This window comes from Amphiura filiformis, chromosome 11, assembly GCF_039555335.1.
Source record: "Amphiura filiformis chromosome 11, Afil_fr2py, whole genome shotgun sequence".
NCBI lineage: Eukaryota > Metazoa > Echinodermata > Ophiuroidea > Amphilepidida > Amphiuridae > Amphiura > Amphiura filiformis.
The window spans coordinates 132,968-147,282 of record NC_092638.1 but is presented as its reverse complement, the minus strand read 5'-3'; positions in this window follow the sequence as shown (position 1 = coordinate 147,282).

Here is a 14,315-nt window from a genome sequence, read left to right as displayed (position 1 = left end):
TGCATGAATTTTGTATAATTATGATGACCTATTTATCACATTTCTAACCTGCAAGAAAAGAACTGTTGCATGTAATAAAAAAATTCTTCCCCCAGAAGGAATAAACTTTTTAGAATAGAATTTTTTGTTTGTGGAAATTTCCAAAAATTCTTTGAAAGGGTTCTCTGTTATTTAATTAGCAATAAAAATAGCAATTTTGATGAAATGAGGCACAATAAGGTAATAAAAACGTTCATAATAACACATTCATGCATGTAAAAACATTAAAGATTAAATATAGGTCCGATTTTCAGGTGAAATTAATTCCTCCCCTAATCAATTTCTCCCCTAATTCCCTTTTTGGGGGTAAGGACACGGGTTTTGGGTTTTTAAAAACACATTCATGCATGTAAAAACATTAAAGATTAAATATAGGTCCGATTTTCAGGTGAAATCAATTCCTCCCCTAATCAATTTCTCCCCTAATTCCCTTTTTTGGGGTAAGGGCAAGGGTTTTGGGTTTATAGGTTAAAGGTTAGTTGGGCTTGGGTGGGTTTGTATAGTTATACAGGTAGTAAGGCTGGGGGGGGGTCGAGTTTGTGTAAGGTTAGGAAAAAACATTAAAGACATACATTTTTTTAAAACATTTTTTTGGTATTCGGTATTGATTTCAAACCGATATATACCGGGATATTCGGTATATCGAATATGCCTATTTTGATGCAGTTCTCAGCACTAAATATTGGTGAAATGTAGATCTTAAAAGATGTAGAGCTTATTTATTCACTTACAGACATCAATGAGTGCTGTAAAATAAACGCTGATCCACCGCCGTACACGGGGGGAAATGGCAGCTCGATGTATACTGGGGAATTCCCTACCGGGATGTATTGTAAAACGTTAAATGCCACCGACTGAGTCGTTTTTTAATATGCTTTATTCTGCAACATAACTTCCACCAAGCTTTGCTATAAAGCATCAGAACAAAAGTTGGAACAATTTTCACAAATTCATTGTGTTCTAATAGGATTTGTAGATCTTTAAAATAAATCAACCTACCGACCCAAACAAATTTTGAGCTGAAAGGGCAAACAGACCTTTTTTGGCCTAATGGGTGAGGTAGAATGTCATGTGGACATGGTAGATGTCATCAAAGTCATAAGCCACCGCCTTACTTTCGTGGCTCGTGAGCCATATAGCAGCTCTAATTGTCATATTATGACTGCTGACAGTTTAGTTAATAAAACAGCATTCTTAGTCAGTGGGAGTGGTCTATTAGTAGACACATAATCTGATTGGACAATCGCATGATTTTGGGTGTCGTCTATCAGGCGGTAGACGACCCCACGTCATCATGAGTGTTGATAACGCGTAACACGCTTATAGAGGTGCGCGTATGTATCGCGTTGTATGCGTAGACGCAGTGCGGAATACTCGCACGCGCTAGCAGCACGCGCAACAAAAGATGTGAAGTTGTAAACAAGTTTCGTTCATTTAAGAAAAGGGGGAGTTTTTGTGACGGTAACTTAATTTTTCCTTTAAAAAATATTTTACAGTTATTAAAATAATATTTAGCTGACTAAGAATGAGAATAAACGATAGGAATTTTTATTTTGCCTATCCTCTACCTATGATAGACGACAGGCAGGTCCAATATTTTTCTCACTACTCAAAATATTGGACCTGCCTGTCGTCTATCACACGGTAGAGGATAGGCAAAATAAAAATTCCTATCGTTTATTCTCTAATTGCCTCTATCAATCCACATGCACCGGTTTACCATAATTTACATTAAATCTATTTTGCATGTTTCAGTTTTGTACATTTAAACAGTACTTTGGTTTGTGAAATAGCTTGTGAATTTTTGTCATAACCAACAAATAAGATCCAAATATTTGCCAATCGATCGATCTACTGATTGATTAATTAATTACTTGTTTGTTTTGTATTAGACGTCGAATGTTCGATGCAACGAGTATTCGTTATTCAATATGTTTCAATTCACTGTAATCTTCTAACGAATGTTTGTTGCAAGTCAGGTAGTTTTTGTTTTAGTGTAAGCTAGGTATGACACACATTCTTTTGCTTTTATGTTGATGCCTTAGGTGTATATGATAAGGATTTAACAGGTGCCCAATGGGCATCCTTAAGCCCCGGGCCTTAAGCACTTTAAAATAGCCAGGGTTCACACAGGGGTCCAAAGTTAATTCTAAACTATAAATCCTTTTGTCATGGATTCAGAAAATATATAATTTTACTTACCTATGACTGGAGTTATTTGCGATAAAGGTCGAAGGTCAACATTGTGGCTACACATGAGTAAAAAACAGAGGCTCTCTCCGTTACAATTGTCTTCAAATGTTTGACTGGTAATAACAATTTAAATAAGTAATAGATAGCAATACCTAAGATGCAGTTCTATTGATTGTCACCTATTTTGTTGTCTTTCCTAGGTAGCAAATTAAACAAAATATCCAATATAGTGCAAACTATTCTTTTGATGATTAGCTTAAACAAGGCAGGAAATATTTGAAGCTATTCGCGGTCTATTTTCTCAAGGGAACCAATACAGTGTCGCAAAAAACCCAAAACAAAATCGCACTTTGTCAGATACGGCATCTGTATCAACCTATTACGACCTGACATGAAATTTGCAATGTGCTCAAACATGGGGGGATTGTGTCCCTCCACATCCCACCCTTCCCTTGGGATGAATGCCCATATTTGCAGTTATGATATCGGTGTATACATGGGGGGTTTGTGTCCCTCCACATCCCACCCTTCCTTTGGGATGAATGCCCATATTTGCAGTTAGGATATCGGTGTATACATGGGGGGGATTGTGTCCCTCCACATCCCACCCTTCCCTTGGGATGAATGCCCATATTTACAGTTATGATATCGGTGTATACATGGGGGGTTTGTGTCCCTCCACATCCCACCCTTCCCTTGGGATGAATGCCCATATTTGCAGTTATGATATCGGTGTATACATGGAGGGATTGTGTCCCTCCACATCCCACCCTTCTCTTGGGATAAATGTCCATATTTGCAGTTATGATATCGGTGTATACATGGGGGGATTGTGTCCCTCCACATCCCACCCTTCCCTTGGGATGAATGCCCATATTTACAGTTATGATATCGGTGTATACATGGAGGATTGTGTCCCTCCACATCCCACCCTTCCCTTGGGATGAATGCCCATATTTGCAGTTATGATATCGGTGTATACATGGAGGGATTGTGTCCCTCCACATCCCACCCTTCTCTTGGGATAAATGTCCATATTTGCAGTTATGATATCGGTGTATACATGGGGGATTGTGTCCCTCCACATCCCACCCTTCCCTTGGGATGAATGCCCATATTTACAGTTATGATATCGGTGTATACATGGGGATTGTGTCCCTCCACATCCCACCCTTCCCTTGGGATGAATGCCCATATTTGCCGTTATGATATCGGTGTATACTAATACATGAGGGGATTGTATCCCTCCACATCCCACCCTTCCCTTGGGATGAATGCCCATATTTGCAGTTATGATATCGGTGTATACTAATACATGAGGGGATTGTATCCCTCCACATCCCACCCTTCCCTTGGGATGAATGCCCATATTTACAGTTATGATATCGGTGTATACATGGGGATTGTGTCCTCCACATCCCACCCTTCCCTTGGGATGAATGCCCATATTTGCCGTTATGATATCGGTGTATATTAATACATGAGGGGATTGTATCCTCCACATCCCACCCTTCCTTGGGATGAATGCCCATATTTACAGTTATGATATCGGTGTATACATGGGGATTGTGTCCTCCACATCCCACCCTTCCCTTGGGATGAATGCCCATATTTACAGTTATGATATCGGTGTATACATGGGGATTGTGTCCCTCCACATCCCACCCTTCCCTTGGGATGAATGCCCATATTTGCCGTTATGATATCGGTGTATACATGGGGGGATTGTGTCCCTCCACATCCCACCCTTCCCTTGGGATGAATGCCCATATTTACAGTTATGATATCGGTGTATACATGGGGGGATTGTGTCCCTCCACATCCCACCCTTCCTTGGGATGAATGCCCATATTTGCAGTTATGATATCGGTGTATACATGGGGGGATTGTGTCCCTCCACATCCCACCCTTCCCTTGGGATGAATGCCCATATTTGCAGTTATGATATCGGTGTATACATGGGGGGATTGTGTCCCTCCATATCCCACCCTTCCCTTGGGATGAATGCCCATATTTGCAGTTATGATATCGGTGTATACATGGGGGGATTGTGTCCCTACACATCCCACCCTTTCCTTGGGATGAATGCCCATATTTGCAGTTATGATATCGGTGTATACATGGGGATTGTGTCCTCCACATCCCACCCTTCCCTTGGGATGAATGCCCATATTTACAGTTATGATATCGGTGTATACATGGGGGATTGTGTCCCTCCACATCCCACCCTTCTCTTGGGATAAATGTCCATATTTGCAGTTATGATATCGGTGTATACATGGGGGGATTGTGTCCCTCCACATCCCACTCTTCCCTTGGGATGAATGCCCATATTTGCAGTTATGATATCGGTGTATACATGGGGGATTGTGTCCTCCACATCCCACCCTTCCCTTGGGATGAATGCCCATATTTGCAGTTATGATATCGGTGTATACATGGGGGGATTGTGTCCCTCCATATCCCACCCTTCCCTTGGGATGAATGCCCATATTTACAGTTATGATATCGGTGTATGACCCAGGACATTAGACATTTAAGGTAATGTTATTTATTTTCGGTAAATTTGATTCACCATAAACTGCAAACGTAGTGATAAATTAAAGATGATTGTCAACGATGTGCTCAAAATTCAGCAAATTTACTATAAACAAGATTATATTGCCACGTTTCATATTTACACAATCACAGCATAGCAAAACTCGATATACACATCTGGTCCAAATGACATTACATTGTAAGCAATATAAACTCAACAACACGGATCTTACTTTAATTAACAAATGTACATTTATCCATAAAAAAAGACATTATCGAAGTATTTAATTGATCAATTATTGTGAGTCATATTTTACTCTTTATTTCTACACGTAACAGTTGTTTAAAATGATCTCATTTTGGTTTCATGTCTAGCATTATTTAAACACAATTAATGTGGCACATCTGTTTCGTGTTATTGTCAAATATCACGCACGTAGACAGATATTAGTTTGAGTCATGAGTTCTTTTTAACAAACTGTGTTAAACAGTTTTTCACATTATTATATTATTTTTTGTTAAAAGTTGCCAAAACTCGCCATGACAGATTTATAATAAGTGGCTAGAAAACTATTGAATGAATAATAAATTTAAAAAAAATTCTCATGTACTGTACGCATACCGACTTCTTACCAGTTTAAAATAACTTTAAAACATAAATCTGGAAAATCTAGTGGCAAAAAAGAACATGTTCGAGGCGTGGTTTTTCTTTTCCTTCCAAGCTTGTATAGATATATTAAGAATTGCGGTTAAGGGATCGGATAGCAACGCTTGCACAGCATTTAGTGAGGGACACATCAAATTGCACTCTGAATACGAGGAATGTCCTTCTGATATGAAATAATTTTGATTTTTTTTAAAATTCGCGATATAATACAAATATTACGGCAAATCGTATTGGAATTGAAATTGGCAACAGGTGCAAAAAGCTATTATACATGTGACTCGCGGTTTCGAAATGCGGCATAATCAAAATTTGTATGAAATTACTGAAAAATACAACACTAATGTTAGAATTGAGTTGGCCAACAGCTGCAGAAAACTATTATGTCTTTTACTAGCTTTTACTCCTGGTTTAGAAATGCCGCACAATAACGATGTATAATATAATTATTTAACGATAAAACTTAACATGTTCTTTGGCAATTTTACTAGTATTCAATTTTATAAATAAAACCGTTTGGAAATTTCAATAAACTAGAGCGGATCGGTTCTCGGGTTGCACGGGTTTTGGCAAAGGCGGTTGGTGAGTAAGGTTGTTGGGTGATGGTACACAGTGTCATTGCCCCGATATCTTCATGGCAGAAATCGCCATGGTAGGTTGAATCCACAGCCACGCATGGCCATTTTGTTCCGATCTTTGAGACGCATAATGAGCTGAGGGACCTGACTAAGGCTACTGACAATAGCCGGGTACGGGAGATATTCATCATTTTCTACCCCGGTATCCAAAGATTTATCGTCTGAATATCAAATCGTGCATAGCACATTCACGTGTATCGATCCCGGGTATTTATTTTAGTATCTCTGCTGTACCAAGTAATTATTAGCCAGGCGATGTCGGTGTGTGGTATGGTAGTGGGTGAAACCTCATGTGGTCGTATTTATGTGTGGGTTTCTGTTCACAATTTGGTTCATATTATAAATTGGTAGATAATGGGTATACTCTGGTTGCTCTATGAAAAAGGAATAAAAATCAAAACCACTAATCCCTCAATTAGCTCCTGCTGATTTCCCATTATAGAACTATCAAAAAGTGTGCCAACATGTATCATAATAACATTATTACATAACAATTCCTATCTTTTGGATTGTCTGCTGTGGTTTATGTATAGGATAATGGCCAAGGATTAGAACGTGAGTGGGTAAGAATGGCTGAGCCGCGGAGCGGCGAAGCCATTCTTACCCACTCACGTTCTAATCCGCGGCCATTAACCGACTTAATACACACCTATGACGTCGCGCTATTGTTTTACCGCTCCATTATTTTTCACGAATGGAGTGTTATTGAAATAGGTTGCTCTTTACAAATTGATCAATTACTCATTGATGCCGGACAATACACTAATATAATGATCGTACTAAATTTTAGGTGCGAGTGCAAAAATAGTCCGACTCAGCTTTATGTAAAATTTCTATAGAAATACCCATCATATCACGATCCAGGTGTTTAGTTCAAATCATCCGTAACCACCTTCTTGAATTATAAAGATTTAAAATGTTTGTTACACAAATTGAATAAACGTAGATTCGTAAAATCATTAAAGTGATTAGACCATCAATAGTTCTTTATGCCCACTTCTAATGTATTAACTGTTGAAGTAGTTGCGTCATGTTGCGTTCAGGTCTCTATTTTGCATAATAAGGAAAATTAGAAAAAAGGTCATATAGCATGTATAGGCTCATATGAAATGGTCATTACAGTTGTCAACCTCAAGAAAACTACACCTATCGCTATACCTGAGCAATGATACTCTTCTCTGTGAATCGAGTTTACGATTTTGGAACAACCATGCAATTATGGACACTATTGTTTATCTTGGATAATTTTGTGATGGAATCATTCCGAGGATATATATCGTTGATTCGCAGCAGAAGGACCAAAATCAGGTACGAAAAGGTACGAACATTTTAAATGTACTACAACACATTTTACCTAGGCCTATTATTGTCCTTAAACTTTGTCGGCAAAAAACAAAACAAACTTCGCCGCCTTCGACGCGAAATAAAAGCCACCTCAACTTCCAGTCCCCTTCCGAAATCAAATGGAGCGTCCCTAACATTGTAATATTTAATTACCGTAAAATGGGGGTAACTTCGGTAAGCGGGGTAACTTTGGTCGTTCAAATATATTTTTTAAATGGTCATATTTCCGTACAGCAATATTGTTTTTAGTCATATTTGGTCTCAATTTGTTAAGAAATATATTTGGAAGAAGTCGCTCATGTCCAATTTCTTTGAAAGTTACGAAAATATTGGCATTTTGACCAAAAATTAGCATTTTTTACATTTTTTCAGACAAAATAAAATCGATATTTGTGAGCAAGGATGCGTGCTTGCTTAATTTTGCATGGGGATAAATGTCACAAAAACAAAACCTTGCCCATATACAGCGAAGATCAATTTTTTCATTTTCTTTTCTTCATGGAATGTAATACTCTGACCAAAGTTGCCCCAAATGCGGGGTAACTTTGGTCAGGCTATTTTCAACCCCTAGGGCACCCTTTCAAAATTATTCAAAATCTTTTTCAACTTCAAGGTGTAGAAGGAACCCTAACGTCATAAAAAAGAGATAATTAGAAATATGGTTTTGTTTGGAAGCAGTGGTTTAAAAACTCTGAAAAGTGCCCAAAGTTACCCGTTTTACGGTATCGGATAGGCCTACTGATCGATGTAAGTAAATATTCAAGCATGCCAAAATACCATCAGATGAAACATCAGATATACTAATGACAAATAAAAATTATACAGAAAATAGACCTACTGTGGCTTTTATCATTATTAAACATGCCCGAAGAGAACGATTTGAAAATAAACAGATTCATAGGCCTAAATACATTGATACAGAATGTGTATTATGTATATGTAGCAATGTTGCCCAAAATATGACAAATTATATGTAGGGCCTAAGCCACTGAAAACGTATAAAAATATAAAGAAGGAAAAAAATGTTATAAAAACAGTAAGCGTAGAAAGAAAGGTCCAAATAAATAAAAGTAAAGGCCTACGAAGTAAAGCCTAAGTGAGGGTAAAACACATCTTGCATAATAAGTACAACGTACTTAGCCAACAATTTAACCTGCCCGTTTTGATCTTGACTTGCTTTTCACAGATTGCATTGTAAGGGCTCGGATAGCGACGTTTTTACGTATTTTGTTTGTGGCACCTAAGAGCAAATCAGACACATCCTTCTGATATCAAATAATTTAGATCTTTATTAAATTCGCGATACAATACACATTTTAAGGCAAATTATTAAAAATTGATATTTTTGAAATTTAACAGTCCTCAAAGTAAATTGTATAAATCTAACGATATGCAGTAAATAGTAGGAAGTTGGGTTGAACAGCCGTCAATCATATGAAAATTGTGACCTTCATTATTAAAGATATAGATTTTTTCCTCAAAACACTAAAAAATGTAGGTCTTTTTGGAAACAAATGTTTAAGTTCTATATGAAAGCAGGTGGTGTATGACGTGCAGTCCCTAAATTCAGTAAATTTTCATCGTCAACCGTGTAATTGAATGGGATTATTTTGAAATTTTAAAACGCTTGAAATATCACAAACAAATAGGCCTATGTTGATAAATAATATAAATACAAGCTAAAACCGTTGGGGTTCGATAATGAACCCCACAAAACTAACCGAGTATATTGAAAATGCCATACGGCCGGGCGGTTTCACGAGTTGCCGGCTCGATCATGTCATCCGCCGCCTGTATGAAAGGTCAAATTTTCAATTGAGTCGGCCTTTCATCCCAGCTACATAGGCCTATAGTTTAATTACATATCATTAGATTTATAAAGTTTACTTCGAGGACTGTTACATTTGGAAAAATATAAAAAATATGAAATTTTAATAATTTGTATTATATCGCGAATTTCACAAAATCAAAATTATATTATTAGATATAGGGACAATCCTCGTATTCAGCATGCAATTCGATATGTCTGATGTGCTCTCAGGTCCCATGACAATACTGTGCAAATGTTGCTATCCGCTTCCTCAATTTATTGTATTAATGAAAATCATTTTCTTCTTGTTTTCGTATCATTGTTTTGCATGAATGAAGTGATGATAACAATACCGCACTTTTCGCAAATACTTGCTTTTCAAAAGTGCAATTGATATTAACGCTACATTCGTAAATGCCAGTACTTTTTCCCTGAAAAGTATTTGCTTTTCAGAGAAAAGAGAAAGGCATTTACGAATGGCGTGTTATTGTGATCATCGCTCCATTCGTGGAAAATAATGGAGCGGTAAAACAATAGCGCGACGTCATAGGTGTGTATTAACATTGGGGTGGGCTTGTCTAGGTGGAAGTGTAATTGACCAAAGGGGGCAATTATCAGTAATTGGGCCTGGATTTATCACCTTTTTCATAGCAAAAGCCAACTATACATTGTTTATTAGACAAATCATTGTCAGGTTTTTTTTAGGGATTTAAGGCAAGTAAATAAAGAACAAAATATTGTCTGACGATAAAAGTTACACAGTGTACATTTGTTTAAGACTCATGTAGAAATATGGAACAAAGAAAGAAAGTTTCACAGCATAATAAAACATTTAATGTTAAAAAGTGACATGTTGAAACAGCTAAATAGCTTGTTTATAATCAATTGCAGTAAACCTTTGACGAGCGCGTATATTAAGCATACATCGCGTATTTTCAGCGTTGGAGGCACTTGTCTCTGATTGGCTGCTGAGGCGATCTGCTGTTGCCGAGTGGAAATTTATGAATGAACTGTGCACCGTACGTGTTGTTAGCTCCGAATATGGAATATTTTTCGCAAAATTCCAAGATTGGTTTGGACGGAGTCTGCATAGACCGCACGGGCTAAATATTAATTGGGGTGTGTCGGGGATGGTGTAAAATAATTGTTTGATAGAAAATGTGTTTTCCATATATGTTTACATTATGATGCTCATAATGTAGCGAATTTGCCTAAAATGGCGGATTTAGGGAGGCTGAATTTGAGCTTTGTGGGGACACAATTTCATACTTTATGCAACATGGTTCTGTTATTATCAAATTTATAGGGGTTTGGGGTGATATTTCTTAAACTTCGTCAGCAACTGGCGTTCATCACAGCTGAAATACGCTTACAATGTACTAAGTTTTTAAGTGCGTACCACTTTTAAGAGCCATATTTTTAAAAGCTCCTCCCACATTCAAAACTGGTAGATCACAGGTGAATTTCAGTTCTGACGAACACGTACTTACTGGTATTCAGATTCAGTAAAATCGCCTCAAACCTCAATGAATTTGATAATATCAGAATAATGTTGCTAAAATTCAGAAATTTCACCCCCACAAAAATCAAATTCAGGCTCCTTAAATCCGCCATTTTAGGCAAATTCATTACATTATGAGCGCCATAATGTAAACTAATGGAAAGAACATTTTCTGTCATTCAATTATTTTGCACCATCTCCCGACACACCCCAATCAATATTTAGCCCGTGCCGTCTATGCAGACCTCTACCAGACCAGTCTTGGAAATTTGCGAAAAAGTATTCCATATTAAATGTCAAGTCTGTAGTATAGTAACATTTGGAAAGTTCTTTGGAGCCCGAGCTTTCGATCCTAGCAGGATCTTTCTACAAGGGATATACATTTCTACTGATAAATAAAGAACGTGCTAAGATGTTTAGAATGCACACCAGTATACAAGTCTCCTACACCGTTTCAAACGAGGAAACATGCAATACGACTGAATTAAATCCATTAGAAAGGCTTAAAACCCAACTATTAGGCCCTGATTCATATTTAATCCTCATTTAGGCCTGGGAAATAGATTGTCTGTGAAAAATGAGCAGGATCTGACTTTTTATGACAATTTGGCTAAACTTTCAAAATGTGTTACATTTCATAAACACCAAGCTATTCGTGAGGTGGTTTACGCTGTAGGGGCTATAGGGTGATCTAGTCGGCATTTTCTGGAAAAAAATGCTGGACTCCGTATGTAATTTCTACAATAGATGACTTCATCTGACCTTCGACTTGCAGAAAGGGTAAGTTTTGAAGAACCGAGTCGCTCTGGAGTCAAGAAAATTACGTTTTCCTGGACCCTGTTTTGTACAGAAAGTCAATGGAGGCTATTTACTGGTGTGCACCCTGTACGATTTTGACCTTTTGACCTCGGTCACAATGTTTTCTTCGAGTTTTAAATTGTTATCGATAAAATCCTTCAAAGCGAAGCTACAAATGACTGTGTAGCATATCAATTAGGTGGTTTCTAGCTTGTTTAGCAAACTACCTTGACTATTAAACTATTTTTGACTATTGAAGGAGTATAAAGGTAAGATTTGTGTACAAATAAGGCCTAAATCAGTGAAATGCATACTCAGATTACTCGGATCACTGTAAGACGATGATAATGATAATGCATCGCAAGACTACCAAATTTGGCACTGCTGTCGTGCTCTATCATAGAACTGCTAAAGCTTAAGAAAATCATTCCCAACATGGTTCGAGCATGCATTTAGAAGGCTGTGATTGGCTTTTTGGAAGGAACCTATTATTGCAATGGACACACTAATGTTGGTAAGCTTAAAAATTACACTGACCATTTTTGGTCAGCTTTAGGCCTAACATGTTTTAGGCAAGCTATGATCATCACTGAACCCAGGCTCTACTCCCAGGGCTTATGTTATAGTTACTAGCCATGTACAGTGGTGTAGCATGAGATATCCTGTGGGAATTGGTACAGACAACTATGTGGGGAGGGAGGGAGCATCTCCGGGCCCTTGGGGGCACCCAAGCACTTATTCTGTTATTTTCCTCTGGGATTTTCTAAATTTTAAATTGATTGACAGGGGACATGATGCCCTTTCACCCCCAGCACCCCTGGAATCATCCCACCCCGCCCCTATGATGATACACCACTGGCCATGTATTTTCTCCTCATTTGCTTATGCAATTTGCTTATCTTCATGTTTGCTTGCTCTTATTTAGAGATATTGAAATGGGAAATCATGAAATTAGTTAATTTTGTCATTGCTATCAGCAGTAGATAGCAAAATATTCTAAAAATGGTACCGTGTAAATTAGCTGATTTGCACAGTAAAAGCCCCTTCAAACTGAAAGAAACCAGTCAAATTATGTTTACCAATATCCAAATTTATGATTATTATATAAACATGAAAACATAAAATTTCTTTATAAAGCTCTGGATTCTAGAAACAAGTGGTTGCAAAGTGTAAAAGGTAATGTAAGATAGTAAAGAGTTGATATAATTTTTCGACATCATCAGGTGACTAATTCAGGTTGATTGGTTATGTGCGAGATGTCGATAATTTGTTCATTGCATGTTTTCACGTGTGCGAGAGTGGAAAGCAAATTTGTTGTTTTTGATGGTATACTTGAATAAGTCATCTGATGATGTTCGATTGTTTTGGACGAAACATGGTTTCAAAAACAAGTTAAAAAGCGAGCTGTTGAAACTGCTAGTCCACAAAAATAGCATGTTGAGTAAAATTGCAAGGTTTTAGGGGCCTGCGGTTTTGATCCTAACAGGGCTTTTATCAAAGGCGAATTTCACATTTGTTAATTAAAGATCATGCTAGAATCTAAAGCTATGGCTGCAAAAATTTTGGAATTGATAAAACATTTAAATACCAAACAGTGCAAAGGCCTCACAAAGAGTAACGCAGCTGTTATAAATACTAAATAACTAACAGTGCAAAGGCCTCACAAAGAGTAACGTAGCTATTATAAATACGCCTGTGGCTTCAGAACTATTAATCGTATTCATAATATCTTAACATAGAAAGATAGGTGGTCTATGTATGTGTATTTTGATTCATTTCGTTTCATTTTGTTCAATATTGTATTTTCAAGGAAAAAAACCTAAATTTTAAAGTTGCAGCTACATTGATCAAACGCAAGTATTTTGGCATGTAAAAGCTGCCATTATCTTAGTGCAAGAATCAAATCAATACAATGTATTGCATGTTTAAACTCGGGTTGTGTTTCGTAAAAAAATACTGGTGTTTTGTTTATATTGAGCGGAATTGGGCGAATGGAGTATAACAATTAGCCGTACATAAACCACTTATCTTTCTATGTTAAAATATAATGAATACTGACGCTATAAAGGTAGTTGTTGCGGCGTTTTTGTGAAGTTTTAATATCAGAATTATCCGAAATCATCGCCCCTAAAAGTGAAATAAAGCAACTATGGATTGCTACAATAATTCTTACAATATTCGCAAAAAAAATGCGTTTAATGGTAAAGGAATCATGCATAAAAACACATTTTTGTTAATCTGCAGGTGATATTTTCTATCAAACAAACTAACAAAAAAATCTTGAAAATGATAATGGTTACCTGAAATGACATTTTTTCCCAATATTTTATACCAACAAAAACAGTAGAAACATCAAACAAGTGCATCTTTGTAACTGCTTCAAAGTGCGTTAGTGTCTTTCTAGCGTCAGAGACATCATCTCTGGTTGATGTGATGGGTTATGGAAACATGAGTTTATCTTTTTTGATTATGATAAATTTATCCATCTAATTGCATCAATGTCTGATTTGGAAAAATAACAGATGTACCAACATGAATATTTTCTCACAGTTTTTTAGTAACGGTACAAAAATGCTCTCGAAATCTACTTCAACAACAAACTTGATTGATTAAAATTGATATCGAACCATATACTCGAACGCTAAGTTGCAGCTGTAAAGCAAATTTATGAACATGTGATTTTGTTTTTACGAGCGCGAGCTGCCGCACCCTCATAATCTATAGAGGCGGATGCAAAAGCGAGCAATTATTTTGCGTGGCACTAAAACGAAGTTTGACAAAGTTGAAATT